The sequence below is a fragment of the Calliphora vicina genome, chromosome 1 (genome assembly GCF_958450345.1).
Source record: "Calliphora vicina chromosome 1, idCalVici1.1, whole genome shotgun sequence".
Taxonomy (NCBI): domain Eukaryota; kingdom Metazoa; phylum Arthropoda; class Insecta; order Diptera; family Calliphoridae; genus Calliphora; species Calliphora vicina.
The window spans coordinates 1,568,791-1,590,107 of NC_088780.1; the positions used below are offsets into that span (position 1 = coordinate 1,568,791).

At 29.8% G+C, this 21,317-nt stretch overlaps 1 protein-coding gene across 3 annotated transcripts in view; it reads left to right on the forward strand.

Moving 5' to 3' along the window:
* Positions 1-21,317, forward strand: part of LOC135949159 (uncharacterized) — a 70,520-nt gene that overhangs the window by 2,536 nt on the left and 46,667 nt on the right. For 2 of the 3 annotated variants that reach the window (XM_065498623.1, XM_065498626.1), the window contains exon 1: positions 12,209-12,599. The exons of the other annotated variant lie outside the window; for it this stretch is intronic. The gene's annotated coding sequence lies outside the window, so the exon portion shown is untranslated. Of the gene's footprint in view, positions 1-12,208; positions 12,600-21,317 lie in introns of those variants that run through there. 3 annotated transcript variants of the gene reach the window in all.

Here is a 21,317-nt window from a genome sequence, read left to right on the forward strand (position 1 = left end):
TTTCGACAATTTTAAAACATTTGACATTAACATTAAATTTCAATATCAACAAATACATTTTTTTCGTAAAATTTCGCTTACGATAATATGGCATTAAGGGCTCGATATGAGGATACATAAACAAGAACACACGTAGTGTAAACGTTAAAATGTCAAAAGCAAACATTTAGCTCATACAAAATGCATGCATGCAAGCATGCAATTTTTACGAAAATTAATAATTGTATGTAGTATGTCTGCAGAAAATGCTTTCTTCATTTAAACTAACATGCAATGATCGCAACAAATTATTTAATATTGCATTAAATAATTGGTACGCTCATATGTACATACATACATACATATGCATGTATGTATATCATTTTAAACCCTTTTATACATACATATGTACATTAGGTATATAACCAATTTTGGCGAAATTTTTGGCATACCACCACGTGATGGCCAATGTTGTATAAGTAATGAAAATCATTTTTCTAGGTCATTTGGAATCAAAAACATCACGCACCAACACCAATTTCTAAAATAATCCATATTTTGTTTTCTCTGAAAAATTATATAAATAATTTCATATCTTTTTTTGCAAGAGTGAGGCATACTTCCCTTATTTAAAAATTATCTTTTGAAGTATGTCCGCAGTTATTATTAAAATGAAATATATTTGCCCAATTCACAATTGATGTCATAGTGTTGTAGCATTGTATGTAGTGTTTATAAACCGGATAACCGGAAAACCGGTTTTTCTTTGAAATCTCGGTTTTTTCCGAACCGGTTAATTTAAAATGTTGATTTTCGGTTAACCGGTTTATCCGGTTTTTTTTTATCACTCGGTTAACCGGTTTTTAAAATTTGGGACTTAAATTAATAAATCTAATGTTTTTGTGCATTTTTTATATTCATTGTGTACACATTATATCATTTTAGATTAATATTTTTAAAAATTACAATTATTCTAAATAGTAGAGGACGATGAGTTTACTTAAAAACTTTTTCAGAATAAATTGCACATATTGAAACTATTAAAAATTAAATTCCGCATAATTCTAGAAGTTAAACTAAATTTGAATAATGATTCATTATAAATTTTGTGATGATTTTACGAAACGTTAAATTGAATTTGATGTACATACCTAATAAATTTGACTTCATTCGTGTGTTTTGTTCTTAAAATTTTACTTTATTAATCATTTCGTTAGCTTAGTGTACAAAGTCCTTTTCAGAAATATTAAAATCCATGATTTGAAATCTGGTAATGGAGTTTTATTAGTTATTTTGTATGATTTATAATAACAAATAATCACAGCTAAGAAGAAGTGCTTTTGCATCTTATAGGTCCTTTTTTGCGATTTGTAACATTTTCTGTTTCATATGAAAAAGTCGAGGTGATAAAAAATGTCAAAATTATCAAATATTTAATTAATTTTACATTTTTTGGTTGAAATTTAATGAAAAAAACAATAATTAAAACAATTCTATTTGACTGAGATAATAATTTTGAAATTTTTACAAAATAAAATGGACTTAGCACTTTTGTATATTTATAGTTATTTAATTTCCTGGCTACTAAAAACTAAAAATTTTAAAGTTGTGTATACTTTATTGGACAGTTTATGTTTTCTACACATATATGACGGTTAACCGGTTTAACCGGTTTTTTCGATGTCGGTTAACCGAAAACCCGGTTTTCTAAAAAAGGCCAATTTTAGGTTAACCGACAAACCGGTTTTTTAAAAAGTCTGTTTTTTATAAACACTAATTGTATGTCATAAATATTTTTCAAACTAATTTTTCGAAACAAAAACAAAACATTAATAAAAAAAATTACGACGCTACGACACCAAATATTTAATGAAAAACTTTATTGCGATAAAATTATACCATGGTTTTTTATATTTTTTAATGCTCTATTCGACCATGCTATGCCAATTAGCATATTTGCAAAAATTGTCAATAGTTATATCCCTAATGTACATCCTACAGAAACATTTTGCATATTTTGCGATGGATGGATGAAAATACTAGAGTTTCCAAACATCTCGTTTTTAGTAATTTAATCCCGCTTCACGCATGGGAATCGTTTTTTTTGCATTTCGCATTATCCACAAGTAATTCTTACTTAATATCATGTTACAAAAGAACAGTAAAGTGTCTTAGATTATAGTGAGCACCTACATCGAGGGCCTTATCTCACTGTGTTCTGAACACCGAATGGAAACAATGCGTCCATCACCGCCATTAAGTAACTTGCAAAGAACACTTAATTAGCAAATTATCGTACATTGACTGCATAGATCAATGCACAAACCCCTTGCTGGAGCGCTTGGGCTATCTAATCCATGTCACCCATAGCTAATCCAGGATAATTACTAAAGCAACGACATCCGGCCTGGTAATCCAGTCCCATGTATGGTTTCAGACCTGAAACACAAGTCGATAAAAGTTACGACTCACACACAATCGACCTCGACCGAGAACAGAGCCCAATAACCAGTACATCACGAATGCCACTACAATAATACATTTCCTGAGCAATAATACATTTCTTGAGATCCCCATGGCACTTGATAAGACTCAAGTGAGCTGCGAATTTAAAATTATTTAATTCTTCTTGGGGCATCTCGGAGCATCTCGGAGCCCCGGTTTCGCCCCGTAAAGCCTTGTCAGTTTGCCACTCCAGTTATGGAATAATCAACCGTCGTCTTCTAATCAAAGAAGGCGACGCGATCATCCACATCCGGAGTGCTTCCAGCAGGCTGCAAGCGGGTTGGTCTGACATAGGCGCATGATAATGATATGGTTGCTCATATCACTTTCTTTGCCTGTCGTTACAAAAGAACAGTAGGTTTTTAACTAAATTCACTTAACAACATACTAAACAATTAGTAGATAAAAATGCAACATAATTATTACAAACTAGCATTAAAATCGGCCCAAAAATATATAACACTTCGCTATCTTTTCGTTAGAAATTCCAAATATTGAATTTGACCTTTGACCTTCACGATTTAAAGGTTAACGTTTTCCGATTTTAGTAAAACTTTCAGACCATATTTAAAATTACCAGGATTATAATACTGTGAATAAGTTTTACTTAAAATTTATAACAGTAAGGAAATTGGGCTCGTTCGCCTAAATATGGACAAATAATTAGTTTTTCTTGAAAATCGCAAAATTTAAATCGCAGGTACGGAAAAACTGTAAGAGGTATTGACATAATTTTTTCATATTTTTATTCCCTATTTTGATCTCAATAAACCCTAATGTGATGATCGAAAAAAACCGAAATTTGTTTAACAAAATTTTTAAAAATTTGAGAATGGAGTTTTGAAACAGCCTTTAAAAAAAATTATTTTTTTTGGCCATACCTGCGAATAGGTTAACGGTATCCTACGAAGACAAAAACTCATATACAAGTAAATATGGACATATTTTAAGTAAAAATGAGCTTTTATTTTAATTTTTCTCGAAATAATAATAATAACTTTAAACATTTTTAATCAAATTTTGTCATTTGTATCTCATTACAACGATAATTACGTACATATTTCGATTCTTTTGCATTCAATTGCAAAAGTATTTATTTAGTAGCAACATTTTTTCAAAAACTGAAAAATTAGCATTTTTCTCTAATTTTGGCGATAATACAGTTTTTGGGTCATTTTGAACCAAAGGAGATACAGGGTTAATTTCCAAAATTTTTTTTTAATGTAATATTCATTAATATAAATAAATCTACATATTTCTAGAAAACAATGCAGAAAGTTAACTATTTATTCCATATTAACAGTAAAATTTTGCATATATCTGAACTTTGACCTCGATGCGCGTCCAGAAATCGTTGCCCGATTTGGCTCAAATTTTCAGCACTTAACATTTAGGCCTAGTGTCACAATATTCCACCCGGCACTCTTTGAAATCTAAAAAAAAAATCGGCTGTCACTCTAATATACATATATTTCGCCTTTCGAACAGAAGTTACTTTTTGAAAATTGGCTGAGTTACTTTCATTTAGGTTTCAAACAACGTATTTTTTTCAACAAATTCACATTTTCTTCACGATCTAAAAGCTAGTTTCTTGCTTGTCAGTTAAATGTAGCTTAACACGCTGTTATATTAAACCAGAAATATATTTTGCCGGAATTTGACCAATGATTATATTTCTCACTAGTGGATTAATTTTCAGTCAAATCACATGTTTATTCCTCAAAATTTTTCATATAAATACGGCGATAGTACTTTAAATTTTATAAGAAAAAGCAACTGCGTACATAACTTTTTTTTTTGTAAATTTTAACTTTGCAAAAGAAAAAGTGACATTAAAGTATATAAAATGTATATTAAAAATTAGATTGATGTTAATAAGCAAATCAAAATAAAAAAGTGCTGCTGTGCTGAATTGTTTATTTTATTTTTCATCTGTTTGTGCATTGGTGAGTTAAATCTAAGTATAAAAATACTTAGATTTAACTCACCAATGATGCTCTGTTAAACCGAGATTATATCGTAAATAAACAATAAGTGAGAAACACAATTCTTAGTTTAATTTAGGTTTAAACGAAGAATGTAGATTATCTTTATCCCAGAAACTAGCTCTAAGTAAAATATTGTTTTCTTATATATTTTTTAAAGCATACCTTTTCAAAACATGTAAGGAAATAAAAATCTATTAGAAAATGAATAAGTTATGCTAATTTTTGCAACGAAATGTTGCATCATGTTGTTTTTTTCAAACTTATCTGACTGTATTTTGATTTATTTGTTTCATATCTTTCAAACAGAAGAAACAAGCTGAAAATCAGTCTTAAAATAACCGTTATTTCACTAAAAAACTTACTTAACGAAGTCATCGTGAAAAACTATACACTATACAAAACAGAATAGCTACATAAGAAATCCTGCATATTACATACATATTTTCATTCGCGTTTGTATCACTGTGCAATTTTCTCTAGAAGATAATAGGAACATTTTTTAAGAAATCAAAAAAGTACCATTGTTTAACCAATTTACAACTTTCAATAGATTTTCGGCACAGCAGTCGTTAGTAAAACCGGCAAAATGCCGGTGTTCGACATACACCAGTGTTTAAAACGTTTACAAAGGCAGAGTATATGGAGTGGACAATTTATCAATTTCCAACTCAAAATGACTTTGTTATTTAATGCTTAAATTCATAAAGTATAGGTATATTAAATGAAATGTTAAATTTAGTAAATGTTAAATTATTCAAAAAAACATATGTTTATTCATGAGTAAAACGCAGCTTTGTTTATATATTTGGTAGTAATCGTGTGCAATTGATATAAAAATGTGTGAGAAACGTGGCTTATTTACTGATATTGGTAACGACGTGTTTTTAAAAACAATATTGGATTTAGTGAAGTATACAACAAACTCTTCAATAATTCTTATAAATTCCGTCGCTAGTATAGCCAGAATTTGTCTGTGAATATTGCTTTGCAACAACGGAACGGCATTTTAAATCAATAGCAGATTTCAGCCAACTCATTCTCGATTTGCATTTGGAAAACTACAATCTGAAGTTCTCGAGTCGCGATTAAAGCAGTGGAATTTGGTGGAATATGGTTCCCGTGTAACATCTTGTAGAAGAAGTGAACAACAGACTTTGTTATTTGAAGAGATTTCTTAAAATTTCTTGATGAAAATTACAGTAATCTCGTGTATTGCAATGATATACCCAAACAATTATAAGGCAGACGAGTGGCGACTTTTCATTGATGGTTGATGTAAAAATATTCTACAAAAATAGATTGTTTTTTATTGCATAACGAAAATCTGTTACCATCAGTTCCAATCGCATATGCGACTGGCATAAAAGAGAAGTGATGAAACAAATACTCCTTCATCGCTGACAATTTTATTTGGTATGCAAGGTGGTTACACAAAACACCCATGCTATCTTTGTGAATGGTATAGAATCAAATAACATTTTAAACGTCCCATTAGCTAAAACTGAGGATGTTATGCTGCCACCTCTGTATCTAAAGTTAGGATACAATACGTTTTTATCTGTTCTGATTAATTTTAGATATGAGAACCTTGTGAACGAGCAAAGTTCCGTTAAAAAACAGAAGCGACGACTATGTCGCGGTTGTTAAATAATGTTTAAGTGTGTATCGTGAAATGGGCTGCAACATGTCTAACAATGTATTTTCTGCATTCACTTTTAGCGATGAACATTTTCAACAAGAAATGGTAACATTGGAAAAACGCTTGAAAGGAAATGCTGGTAATTTTTGAGTGAAATGGACATAAATAAAATTAAATTTAGTTTTAATAAACATCTCGGTCCCTTTTTAACGGACTTTTAAAAACAAAGTTGAGTTTTACTTATGAATAAACATATTTTTTTTTTAATAAATTCATAAATTGTACGGTTCCTTTATTATACTTCACATCTCCAAATTCTGAAAATGGTGTAAACAAATTAAAAAAAAATAAATTTTAGTTTCTTCTGGTTTTTTCACTACATTCCTCATCCATTACAACAGGCTACCCCTCAATCCACGCCTGTTATAATGGATGATGGAGGAATGTGTGGAATATTTCCTTGTTTCACTCCGTGGATCCGAGCCTGTATTAAACGTATTAAAATGGTAAACTGTTATCCCCCTATGTACATGTTGTATGTATGTATGCATAGTTGTGTAAAACAATCGCAATATTTAATACTCAATATATTTAGGTATATTGAGTATGGACATTTAATGAAGGATTAAATGTTTTAGATGCATTTGAATTCCATAAAATCCAGAAATATGTAATTCAAATAAATAAAAAGCAATTGATTTCTTCACTTCCCTCCTTCATTTTGAGGCAAACCAAACTAATAGTTTTACAAAAACATACAGCATCAACAAATAAATAAATATGTACATACATATGTACATGTATGTATGTGTATATATGTATGTTGGTATGTACATATGCATAAATATCTATAGTACATGTTTGTTTGTATCTACTATATATACAGTTTTCTGTTAGTATTATTTGCAAAGTAGAGTGGGGGAGGGCGGTTTATAAATCTGAGTGAGAGTAATCACATATTAAGATATAAAACACTCCCGTATATTACAACCACTGTTGCCATATTTGCCGATTTATCGACATTTTGACGATTTTTTTATTATAAAAATGGCAAAGTGAAAATCATTAATTAACAAATAGAAATAATACCAATTTAACCGCAATAATTTCTGTAAGATAAAAGATGATATATAAAAAATAGAAACCGAATTTAAAGAAATTCAAAAATTTTATGAATCAAAATGATAAATAATTGTTAAGATCTTGGAAAAAAAAATAATTGTTTATACCTATAAACAGTTACTCGAATGATTTCTATAAATATATGGGAATTTCCATTATAGCGTGACGTGACATTAGTACGACAAAATGTTAAAAAAAAATAATGAAAAAATCAAATTTGTTAAAAGCTTTTTTTTATATATTTGCGAGTAGCACATTATTCAGAAAAAATATTGCAACAATTAACCCTAAGGATTTGAAGATATTAGCAAAAATATGTGAGTGTGTGATGTTACCAAAAACAGAAGTGCGATTTGACTTGCATTACAAAATTGCATAACTCTGCGAATTGGGCAAGATTTTTTGTATAAAACTTTTGTAGTAGGATTTGGAATAATATAAATGGGAGCTATGACCAATTATTAACCGATCGCCATAAAATTAGGTCGCGTAATTTATGGCTATATGAAACTTATTTCTATTGAGTTTTATGTGGATACCAACATTTTTAAGAGATTTATACTCGTTAAAATGATTTTCGGAAGCAGGACTTATATGGGAGCTATAAAAGAATTATTAAATAACTATATTTGGTTGTACAATGTTTCTAATTTAATAGTGGCATTTTATCGGTATTGTCACAGTCGTAGTTTTAATCAGTATAACCAATAAATTCTTGGTTTAATTAAAAAAAATAAGAATTTCGATGTTAAATCTATAAAACGTAGTTGGAGACATTTTTCATATCTGATTGTAGATAAGCAAATTTTAACCACTATTATTGTTATTATTTTCTCTAAATATAAATATCCCTAAAAGTTGTAACGTTAGGCATCTTAATAATTCCTTTAAGAGCATAAAATTTAAATTAAACTCATTCTTAATAACCAAATTCTGCTGTGGCTTGAGTTGAGTGAAAAAATTCGGTTATTGATATCCATATTTTCTATGTATATGACTTAGTATTTGAGATTTTGGTAAAGCAAGGTTTTTGCTTATGTCTCAACTATTTGTGGGCCAATTTTCCTGATTTTCAATAGCTTATTTCAATAGACAGACGGAAATCGCCATATCAACTGTATTATATATAATTATCCTAATAGTATATTGTTACCAATTTGCAAATTTCGATTTGAATTTAACGGTCTGTAAGTATGGCAACACTAAATGCTTAAGCTGCTAACATTAACATCGAAAGCTCTAGAATTCGAAAATACGAGTTTTGACCGTTAAGAACAATCTAGTCTACTCAGATGCAGATGGCATTGTGTATAAATAGCAAGGGCCATTATTACAACTTGCCGTCATAGTTAAAGGTAACTTTAAGCAATAGAAAACGGTAGCCTTAAAGGTAACTTTAACTATAACGGCAAGTTATAATAATGGCCCTAAGTCTGGTTGCAGTAGTAAAAATAAGGTAATAACTTCTCTCGATTTATATCGAGCTTTCTCAGAGATCGCACTATACGAGTTGTTATAGATGGAATTTCATCAGACGAGTTCAAGATCAATTCAGGGGTACCGCAAGGCTCCGTTCTTTCTCCTACTCTATTTCTTATCTTTAAAAACGACCTTCTAAGTGAAACTGCCAACCCTATCTACTCTTTTGCAGATGAATGCAACATTTGCCATTCATATGCAGATTGGGGCAATGAGGCAAAACATGAATGATACGGTCATGGGTGGTGTAAATATTAATTAATCAGAAGCTCTTGATGTTCTAGGCATGAGTATTCAGTGCGATGTCCGCTGGACAAAACACATTTTTCGAGTGTCGAAAGAACGGTTTCTAAAACGGTGTAAGAATTACTTCACCCCATCTGATCTCCTTAATATTTACACCACTTATATCCGACCTAAAATGGAATACAACTCTCATGTGTGGGCTGGTGCTTCGAAGTCTATTTTGGAGTTACTCGACCGCATAAAGGAGAGGGCGAAGGTGTTTATCGGTGACAGTAGGGTATCCAGCTGTATTGACTCACTCGAACATCGTCGCAATGTGGGTTGTGTTTCACTGTTCTACCGATACTACAATGGTATGTGCTCTGCAGAAACCCGTAGTTTTTTGCGCAACACACGTTCTTCGGCAAGGGCTCATCAATTCGTTGTCGACTGGACAGTGGATCGCGCAACACATTACAGAGAAAATTCGTTCTTTAGCCGTACTGTCCGTATGTGGAATAAGCTTCCTCCTAAAGTCTTTCCTGTCACTTTCAATATAAGAAAATTCAAATCTAATATCCAAAAAACACTACTCCCTCTATCCTCCCTCCCATAACCAATTTTCCTAGTTCCAACACAATGCTTTGCATGAGTAGGGGTCATCCTGTGAGTGCTGGTCCAAGTAAAAAAAAAAAAAATGTATGGTGTCGCAAATGAAAAATTTAAATTACAAACGCAATGTCAATGTATAATTTTTTATATAAAAATATTAAATAATTCTAATGATTTAACACCTATTTTACAATTTTAATTCTTTAAACATGTATATTCTTTATTGAATTGTTTATTTTTAACGATTTTTTTTTTTAACGATTACAAACATATTTAACCGATTTTGCGATTTTTTAGTTCAATTTTGACGATTTTATATTCATATTATCTGGCAACAGCAATTTTGTCTCTCTCTATATATTAACTCTTTGCTAGTTACTGCCCTGCCCGAACATTTTTATCTCATCAAAAAACAAAACAAATTTCAGATATGGTTGCCACATAACATATAAATGATAACAGCAAGTAAAAAGGCTGGAAAATACCTATGCAAAATAGTTTAAATAAATTTAATTTGTAATATAAAAATAGGTACTTTGTACAATAATGTAATTTTCAAGATCTATTCTTGAAAAAAATCCACAAAAGCACGGTGCACCTTTTGTGGATTTTTTTCAAGAATAGATATTGAAATAAAAATGTTCATAAACAAATTAATTTTAAATTTTTATAATATACTAGCTATCCGCAAACGTTGTTCTGCCATAGCTCACACAAAGTTTCAAGACTTTCACTATAATAGTACTCCAGATATTCAATAATAATTTTTTATTTCGTATGGGGGGTGCCACGCCCATTGTACCTATATAGGTCAATTGTAAATCTAAACCATCCAGGGACCCACTCAAACACACACAAAAAATTTCATCGAAATCGGCCCAGCCGTTAAGGAGGAGTTCAGATACTAACACACGTACAGAAGAATTATATACATATATAAAAAGATATAATGAATTTTTATATTTTTTGTAGTTAGCATGAGAAAATTTAACTACTTTCAGTGACAATTTCTCTTTAGTAGTTATTGTTTACATATTCGTATCATGACAGCAGTCATTTCATAAAATCTTTCTATAAACAAATTATTACAAAAAATTAAAAGATACGGAACAAAGATAGATTAACTGCTAATTTTCCATTTGATTTGTTAATGTTCCAATGTCGCGTTCCGGTACCTAAATCATCATTTGTTATCAGTACTCCGATATCGTTCTAATAAAGTGTATGAACATTTTAATTCAAATCAAAATTTAGTGGCTTCATTTATTTTTTATTTTTCACTTCAATGGAGTACGATTGTCACGTTCGAGACTGTGGAAATGTCCATATTGAAATTTATTAAGTATTTAAATTTTTTCAAATTCAAATTGGTTTTAGGAATTTGTTCTTCCCGTTCTTTTAATGATTTTTCATTCCACTTGTGATTTTCATATGAAAACATTTGAATTTATTTATAATTTGTTCACTAAACGAGAATCAGAAACTCTATGAAAATATGAAAAAACTTTTCATTTCACCGTTTCACAGAACCAGAATCGACCCCCAGCTCATAAGCAAGTACTTATATGTATATCAGATTATATGTTAATCAGAACTACTTCTACTAAACTACTTCTAAGTAATACCGTAGATATGTAGTTGTCATTGATAAGTAAGTTGTTCAGTAATTGCAAGACATTCCCATGTTTCTGTTGGGTTTTTTAATACCAGCTCCGGAAATCTCTTAAAAGATGGTAAATTTATTGAATAATAATAAATTTTTGTGTAATGTTTGGGTATTTTTAAAATGAATTGGGAATCGTTGTACCTACCACCAATGTCTACTGGCAACACTGAACACAAATGAATACGATTTTGTTATTGAAAGCTACATTACAACAATATTCATTCAGTTAGTATTCTCTTGAGTATCGGCCTGTGTAGTCGAGTTGTTTATATATGATGATGTGCGAGTCTGTTTATTTTATTTGAAAATATAAGAAAAAAAATTTTAAAAAATGTACGACACTCCTTTATATTTTCATTAGTTGTGTGTGACGAAAGCTAGTATAAGTCCATAATCAAAATGCAAACACCTCCGAATTTTTAAAAGTGAAGTTTTTTCATATGTTTGTGGGTATTTTCTGTAGCGAAAACTGGGATTGTTTATAAACAAGCAAATTTTATACGTTTCGTTCGAATACAACAAACTTTTTTTTACGTAAAATCAAACGTTAATTTTAATTGAATTAAAGTGGTGAACAACGAACGCGTTAATTTTATAAGTTCTTTACGCCAACTAGTTGCTTCTTCGATTGTATCTATCACACACGTGTAAATTTTAAATTCAATAGTGAGTGAGTGAATGAGTGTGTATTTGTTCTCGTATATAAGGGAAACTAAAGGAAACGCTTTTTATTCCGCACAAAAAAAAAAATATCGAATAAATTTAAGTGTTATTAATTTAAATAAAGTGGCAATGTGTTAGTAGTGTTTATTTGGTGAATTACTTTATATTTGTACGAGTATTTAGTATTCATGTTAATGTGTGTGTTAATGAGAGAATCTGAGAGATATTATACACACACACACACATATACATATATACTCGTATAAATGTAATTGCTAGTGATTTTTATATCAAAGTAAATATGTATTACATTACATAAATAAAAATATGTACATATGTACTTACATACATACTTATATTAATAATAATTTTATTTGTGTTCGTCTAATTGTTTACCTTCGTACCGTATGTGGCCATATTTGTTAAGGAACCATTAGCAATTCTTGTGAAAGTATGTATGTACCACGCCCACGCCTCGATTTAAAATCGAAATAACGAAAGTACTAAAACAAGGTACGATAAACGATAACAAAGGAAATAGCTAAATTCTTGTCCTATCACTACAAAAACAAATTAAAAATAAATAGAAATAACCAAAAAAAATAACAACAAACCGTATAACCGCCATTACACCAATACATATTGTCATCAAAACTTCAACGTACAAATTTGACGTTGTTGTTATTATATTCTGCTGATTTGCTGCGTTAAATTGTAAAAAGTAAGTACGAAAATAATAAAAGTCAGTACCTTATAGAGTTTCCCTGGAATAGTCCGGTTACGAACGTAACTAACTCTATAGGATCGATACATATTTTTCGTTATACACAGTCAAAGTTCATTATAAACGTATAAATTTGCATAAACACTTTGTAAAGTGACCTTAAAAACAATTCGTAATAAGCGGATGTTCGTAATAACCGTTGTTGATTAAAGTTATAATATGCATGTACCTATCATATGTATGTAAAGATACATATGCATGTTTATCAATGTAAAATTAACAGTTGCATACAATTTATTTGGGACAATTACAATTCAGAGATATCTAAATGTTTTCTGGATTTATAAATATGTATACATATAGTATAAGCATTTATAATATGAAATGAAAATAGTTAAATATGTTATTCTCAAATCTCAATCGGGCTTTAAGCCTAGTACTCTGTTCATATTTGCGAACGAATATGGTTTTTTCATGCGAAAAATTTTATATGGGTCACGAACGTACGTTTGTACTCTTTTGATGTCCAAAGAATATAGAAAACAAAACTTTTCCTAGCATTTTTTTCGATAGCGATAGTATTTTTGTAGCTCTATGTTTAGTGCAAAAGATAGATTTCATCGAGTTTAAGTTTTCATAATGATAGTTATAAACATGTGGTAACGAACGTACACAAAATAGAAATCAATTAGGCTGACAGTAGTGAAATGTAAAAATCTGCGAAATGGAACGGAATATTTGAAAGCGATTAATTTATTTTAAAAGTGTATTAATCTAGGTCTCTATCTGGTATTTAAACAATAAAATATCTCTATTGGTTTTTGTTTAATTGGCTTAAGTACCTGTCGCGAACGTACGATTTTTCCATATGTTTTTTTATTATTATCACCATGCATTTTCCCATAAATATCTTCAAATTTCCTTAACAAATAAGTAAGAAAGTATCGTCGTACCCTACACTAAGTAATATTTTTCTTTTGAAAATACAATAATTTATATTCGAGAGTGATTTTCGAAGCTATGAACAATTATTGTCCGATCACCATGAAGTTATGTCGTAGTTTATGTTTATATGAAAGTTATTTATGTTGAATTTTATGTGTATACCAACATTTTTATGAGATTTATGAACGTTAAATTTTTACATGTTTCTCTTGTTTTAATATAAAACAATAGAATTCTTTCCCAAGTGGATATTTCAGTTAACGAAATCATTTTGTTAAATCTTAAAATAGCAAATGTGAATGAATACTCGTATGAAATTGTATCCTTCCAAGTCTGAAATGGTGCTCACGCATAAATGCACCGTGGTGCAAAAGTGAGTCAATAAACTGATTTTAATTTCACGCATCATTAAGTGTGTACTCGAAGATAACTAAGAACAAGACTTCTATTTACATTGCTTGTCTCAATTGTATATTTTGCACCAAAGTAAAAATATAAGTTTTAAAATTGGATTTTTTGTAAATGGGTTAGTCCTAAGTATTTGAAAAGATAAAAAATTACGAAAAGCTTGACCAGGACCAACATTTTATAACAAATATTTGAATTTCAAAAAAATTTTCATTAAGGGACACATGAGCTCCAGAACTTCCACACAATGCGGTTTTGTGCAAAGCTATTATTTGGAAAGAAATTGCAAAATATATATAAGAAAAATATTTAGATTATTATTCAACTGTTTCAAATAATAAGTAAACTTTTATTAAACAACAGAAATGTCCATAGATCATCAATAAAATAAAAATATAATCTACCGGCACAATATTTCAACAATCGATGTTGACTTTAACTACATATATTAAACCAACGAACAAAAATTTCAAAATTTTCAAAATCATACAGTTGTCATTACAAATCTTAGACCATAGGGTAACATAGAGACGTAATTGGGAGAATCCATATCAAAACGGACAGAAAAATGTCAATTTCAGATTTGTCATCTTCGATTTTAATGAAAATTTACCACACATATTACGGTTCGAAAGGGTTTCTCAAATCAATGACTTCTTCATCGGAAACCCATTCCATTTCAAAAATATCGCGATTTGAAAATTGAAAAATTTGTTAAAACTGGCTAAAATTATATACACATTTCATTGAAACTACTCAAAGACCAGCATAATTTTTGATTCCATTTTAAAGGCAAAGATATTGTCCTTAAAATGGTGTAAATAAAATTGTTTACTTGCAAAAGGTTAAAGGTCAATTTTAGGAGTATATATTTCAATGTAAAAATATCAAATATCGCGGTGTTAAAAATTCAAAAACAACATGGTATGAGGACAAAGAGTTTAGCTTTACTATATTCGTGCAAAATAATTTCGATGGAGACTCGATTAGTTCAGGAGTTATAGAGAAAAACGTTATTAAACGTACGTTTTTTCATATAAAAATTTAAGAAAATGGAAAACAGAACACATTTGAATCAATTTAAATTTATATAGTAAAACACAGGTGCTCAAATTTTTATATGAATTTGTATAACGTTTTTCCTTATAACTCCTGAACTAATCGAGTCTCCATCGAAATTTGCACTAATATAGTAGAGGGTTTAGGTGGCCTAATACCGTGTTCTTTATTAATTTTTAACACCGCTATTTTTTTTATTTTTTACTCCGAAAATTGACCTATTAAACTATTTTATTCACAAATTTTTTTCTAAGTCTTAGACCTTATTTCGATAAATCCTAAAATCGGCCAGCTAAATGCGCTTAAGGACAATATTTACAATTAATGCTCTTAATGAAAACAAATAAAATAACTCAATGAAAAGTAGATTCTGAACAAAAGCATCGAATAAAGTGATGCAATGACATATTTAGACAAGGAGTCTAAATAGATGTTTTGTTCTTAATGATGTATGAATCTAAAAAGAGTTTTCAATTTCATAAATGCTCCGAAAATCAATTGACCAATTTCTAAAACCTACATAAACATTGCCTCACTTTTGCTCCACAGTATATCACAAAAACTAATAACTCGAGAATTTTGTTGTTGTCGTGATTGTGATTGATTTTATTGTGAAAACCCTACAATAATAATAATAATGAAGAAGAAAACGCGAAAAGTCACGTTTTTCCAACATGTACATTTTTTAGCACGAAATAATGATAAAAAGCAATAAACTGTTTTATGGAAAATATGTACATACTATGTACATATATCGAACCTATCTCAACAAAAATACGCAAGTTTATCGATGCTGTCTATAGAAACGAACGACCTTTTTATGGCGTGATACAGAAAATATGCAGATGCCATGACATGTTATCGCAAATGAACAGAACAGTACAATCTCCTTAATAACCCATCACCATTTCATACTCACATACCCACAACCACCCCAAACCAACTTTAACTCAATTCACACTACCTTCTGAACTTCTAAACAAAAACAACGAAACAAATGAACAAATTTTAACAAGAAAAATTAATCATTTTTACACTAAAGGCAAAGATTGATATTACATCCAAACAGCATCGAAGGCTCATTTATATCTATCGTTTACAGCAGTGGACTTTTATTTAGCATCTTGTTAAATTATACAACTTGAACATGTTTAAAACGTGAGTGAGTGATTGAGTGAGTGAGTAAATGAATGAAAATTCCTCTCTACTAATTTAACGCTCCCCACTACTCACTCATTGATCTACATACATATTATTAGTATTGTTCGAAACCTAAGCAATTTTTCCTTATAAAATAATCAAAGTCTTATATATTATTATTCACCTTCGTGAGAAGGGTATATATAAGTTTGTCATTCCGTTTGTAATTTTTCATTTCCGACCCTATAAAGTATATATATTCTGGATCCTTATAGATAGCGGAGTCGATTAAGCCATGTCCGTCTGTCTGTTGAAATCAACTTTCCGAAGCCACCAAAAAACTTACATACACGAAAAAATCGGTCCACAAATGGCTGAGATATAAGGAAAAACAGGACAACCTTTTTGACCTATTTTGTTTACCTATATCTATATTACTAAGTCAATTATATAGACAATATGGATATCTAATGATATATATGCATTTCAAAGACCTTTGTAATGACGTATATAAGACCATAGTAAGTTGGACCTAAAATGGGTCAAAATCGGAAAAAATATTCACCAAAAGTTTTTTTCGCTTAATGTTAAAAAACAAAATTGAAAAAACCAAAAAAAATATTTTTTAAATTTAAAAAAAAAAAAAAAAAAAACAATTCGAAATTTTTTTTCCTAAAAATTAAAAAAATACTTTGGAAAAAAAATAAATTTTGTTTACCTAAAAATATTTAAAATTTTCATTTTGATGTATAATTTGGTGAAGGGTATATAAGATTCGGCACAGCCGAATATAGCTCTCTTACTGTTTTTAAATTGATTTATTTAATATAAAACATTTAATTTTTATTACATATATTATGTACCTGCTTTATAACAATAACAACAACAGTTTAATTTCATTTTCTTCGACGAAATAAAAAAATTAAAACAAAATGAACTCTATATATTAACGTTCGAAACTTAAGCAACTATTTTATTGTTGTGATTTTTTACAACAAAAAACTTCATTATCGAAACAGTTCTTTAAGGCCCGTTTAGTTTAGTTATTTCTGCACATTTGGTACCAATTATTTAGAAGTGAAGCTATGGCGCGTACGCATTTCGAAATAGCATTTTGGCTAACAATTACTGAACTTTTTAATAATGACCAGTTCCAAATTTTATAGCTAACAAATTTAGCATTAATAAATCAATAGTTTCGCGATTAATTAAAATGTATAAGGCTACTGGACCAATAGAGGAACACAATTCCGGCGGTCATCCTAAGCAAATATCACCTCGATCAGATCGGAAAATCTTCCGTTTAATTTAAAAAAAACCTTTATTTCTTCCAAAGATGTTGTGAGTGGTCTTAATCTCGATATTAGTTCCAGCACTGTGAGAAAACAATCATTGGAAAATAACTTGAGAAGCTTCATGTCGTCTAAGAAACCCATACTGAAAAAGAAACATTTAAAAAAGTGATTTGCCTAAATTATTGCAACGTATACGTTCATTTTCATTACTTTAATGAAATTATAGGTAGGATTTTTAAAAGCTTACGCCAACTGGACTGTGGCAAAATTGGAAACAGATTTATTTAGCGACGAGTCTAAATTTATCTTGTCAAGCCATGTTCGTATACCGAAGGGAAAGCTATTACATCCACGTTATTGTAAAGCCACAATAATAAAGCATGGGGATGGAAGTGTAATGGTGTGGACTTGCTTTTCAGCGAGTGGAGTTGGTCCTATTTTTGAAATACAAACTAAAATGGATCGTTTCGTTAACAGGGACATTTTAGCCAACCACATGCTTCAATATGCCGAATGTGAAATGCCACTTCGATCGGCTTTTCAGCGTGATAATAGAGAACGTGATAGTGAACCTTTTCGGAATTTTAAAGCACAGGATCAGAACTCGCCGTTTTAGAAATAAGAAGAAGCTGATGAATTGCTTAAAATCAGAGTGGGAATCAATACCAACCACATTACTAACAAATCTTATATAATCTATGCCAAAACGATGTGCGGATGTCATAAGAAGTACTGAAAGTTGCTTAAGTTTCGAACAGTAATATATTGAGTTAATTTTGTTTTGGTTTTATTATTGCTTTCCATGAAATGGAATTCAACTTTTGTTCTTATTATTAGAATGTAGGTACATACGACTTTGATTGTTTTATACTGAAAAATTGCTTAGGTTTTGAACAATACTGTATGGTTTATTGTATAGGAGCAGCAGAAACGAAATTAAACCCGAAAAGGCCCATCAATTTTCCAGCCTCATAGCTATTTTGGTACACTTGGTATGGCACAATATTAAACAAAACAAAATAAATTAAACTTTTTTTTTTAAAAAAAAATGCGGCTCTTTGAGAAATAAAATTAAAAACAAACCAAAATAAAACAAAACAAAAAGTAGAGAAATCATACGTACGAAATGTAAGACAAAAAAACAATTTTCATGCTACTAGACTAGAATTTTAGATAATATGTATTTATGTACATAAATACTCGTACATACATATTTCAAAATCGACACTATGGAAAATGTTTGTGTAGGTATGTATGCACAGTTGCGGACAAAATAATAATTCCAATTTTGCATTTTTCTAGAGGCACTAGAAAACTATTTTATATCGGTTTAACGAAATTTTCCTCTTCATTCAAAGTGTTCTCTTTATTCATCGTTGTCCTCGCTTGATATAACTTGTTATACGGCATATTCACAATAATTTTTAGTCATACATAAAAGCAGTGTTGTCAGTAGCGACGGAAAAAGAGACATGGTTTGACAGCTCTAAATGTAAAAAAGAGAGGAGAGAGTTCAAAATGTGACATATATATAAGAAATATTCGCTGATTAATTAGCTACATTACGAGGCCAGAAAATTTTAACTTTGACCTAGATTTAAAAGTCATGAAATGTACATATGTCTTATGTATCCTTAAAATAAAAGTACTTGGTACAAATTCGCTTTCAAAAGTGATAAATTAAAAACCAAATTTAATTGTTCATCCCAAAACTACAAATATTCCTATAGAAGAGTAATTAAAAGCAACTATTGTTTAGATGTGCATAAACATATTGTTGTTGTTTTTCAAGAAAATTTAAAACTCTTTTTACCACTTTTATTTAAAGAATTTTTTAAAAAAAATGTCATATTGTGCACGTCTATAATGATAAATCTAGCCGTAAATGCAGAATCTAGCCGACACTGCTTAAAAGTTAAAAACATTTTACAACAATAATCTGACCTTGTTATTATTTTGACTGTAACTGTATCTATGTGTCCATACATATGTAGGTCGATGAACATAAATATCTAGAACGGTTGTATTTATGTGGATGTATCTTTGTTTTTGTGATTACAGTTAGTGCACGTATGTTCCGGAGTTTGCCTTTAGGGCAGGCCATCGTAAAACTTTACCACAACTTAGCGGTGTTGGTATTGAAATAGGCGGTCCACTCCACTCAAACCAACATACACATCGTTAAAATAGGTGGTTGTTGTTGCTGTCATCGATTCCGTTTAGTCTGTATATTTCGTGTTACGAAACTAAAGCAAATCGCCGCATTTACATACGTACATTAGAGTGGTCCAAATATACTTTTTATGTATTTCAAGGTATCTTAAATTGTGAAAGGGGATGTCTTCCGTAATATTTTGTCAAAATTTCAACATATTTTGTCTGTCAAGCATCCTTCTGGATTTAAGTTATTTTTAAGACGATTTCACGATATTAGCAACAACATTCAAGTGGTGTCTATAGGGTTCCTAATAGGGGGGTCAGACGGCATGTATTGCTTGTGTATTGGGACATGTATTCGATACATATGGAATTCCATGTGTATGTCAAAATTCGCTTTATACATACGATTCATAATTTCCACGTTCAAACGTACATATGTAATTGCATGTGACATAACCTCTATTAGTTTATATGTTTATTGTTTTTAACAATATATTTATTTAAAACATTTTTAAATCACAATAAATATATTTAATGCAATGAAATTTATTTTGTTATGATTTTTCTTTACTCTTTTTTGTTTTGTTTTTTTTATTTTGCACTCACACAGTGTTGTATTTCAAAATACAACTCTGTTATACACACGAAAATAGAACATGCTCTAATTGCCAAAAATGTCACGAGTAATACACATGTATTTTACATACACAAAGTTTCATATGGATCACACGGCATGTATATGTTTACATATGGAAAAATGTCCCAATACATGGCACAAAACACAAGCAATACATGCCGTCTGACCCCCCTATTAGACTGACTGAATCATTAGATTAGCGACAGGAAAATTAACATTTTGAGAGTAGAGTATCAAAAAAAAAAAAAAAAACGGCAAATACAAAAAACTGGTTTCCGTTTTAACCGAAAAAGTGTATTTTTAAAAAAAAAACTTTCAGATTTTGTTATTCTAAAAAAACCAGTTAGCCAGTTTTGTATTAAATTTGTATTTAATATATAAAAAAGGCTCTAAAAATAACAATTACGTCACGTTTCATGTTTTTTTTTCTTAAAAAATCGGTCTTGGATATTCTAATCGAGAATTATTGAGTTGTTTAACATTAAAACATCTTAGGGCATTCAACAGATTAACCGATTAATTTTGGACGGTTAACTGTTCGAATAATTTAAAATTGCCGATTTTCAAAACAAATAAACCGATTAATTTGTATCGATTAACCGATTAACTGAAATTCCTTTTTCTTCGCACTTTAACATACTTTTTTTTGTATTTATTTTTCCGTTTCAATTCTAATACAAATTTCAAATTAAAATTACATATTTTTTCAAATATCCAAGAAATATGTTTAGTGAGTATAACAACTGACATATTTAATTTACATGAATGTATTTGAAAATTTGTATTTACATGTATAGACGAAACGTTTTTTGCAACGAGTCTTTTATCAGAACTATTAAAAGTATTAAAAATCTAAAACAATCCAAAAAGAACTCCAATGGTATAACGAAGGATTTTATATGCTTAGAATAAACTAAAAAAAGAATTGAGATATTGGATATTCTTTATCATGCTTTCATTTCTCCATCATCTACAATCAGCGAGAGAGTTTTTTCCAAGTCAAGTTTTTTTAAATCCAAAGAAAAAATAGTTTAAAAAGAAAACATTTAAATTATATTCTTTTTTTTTAAA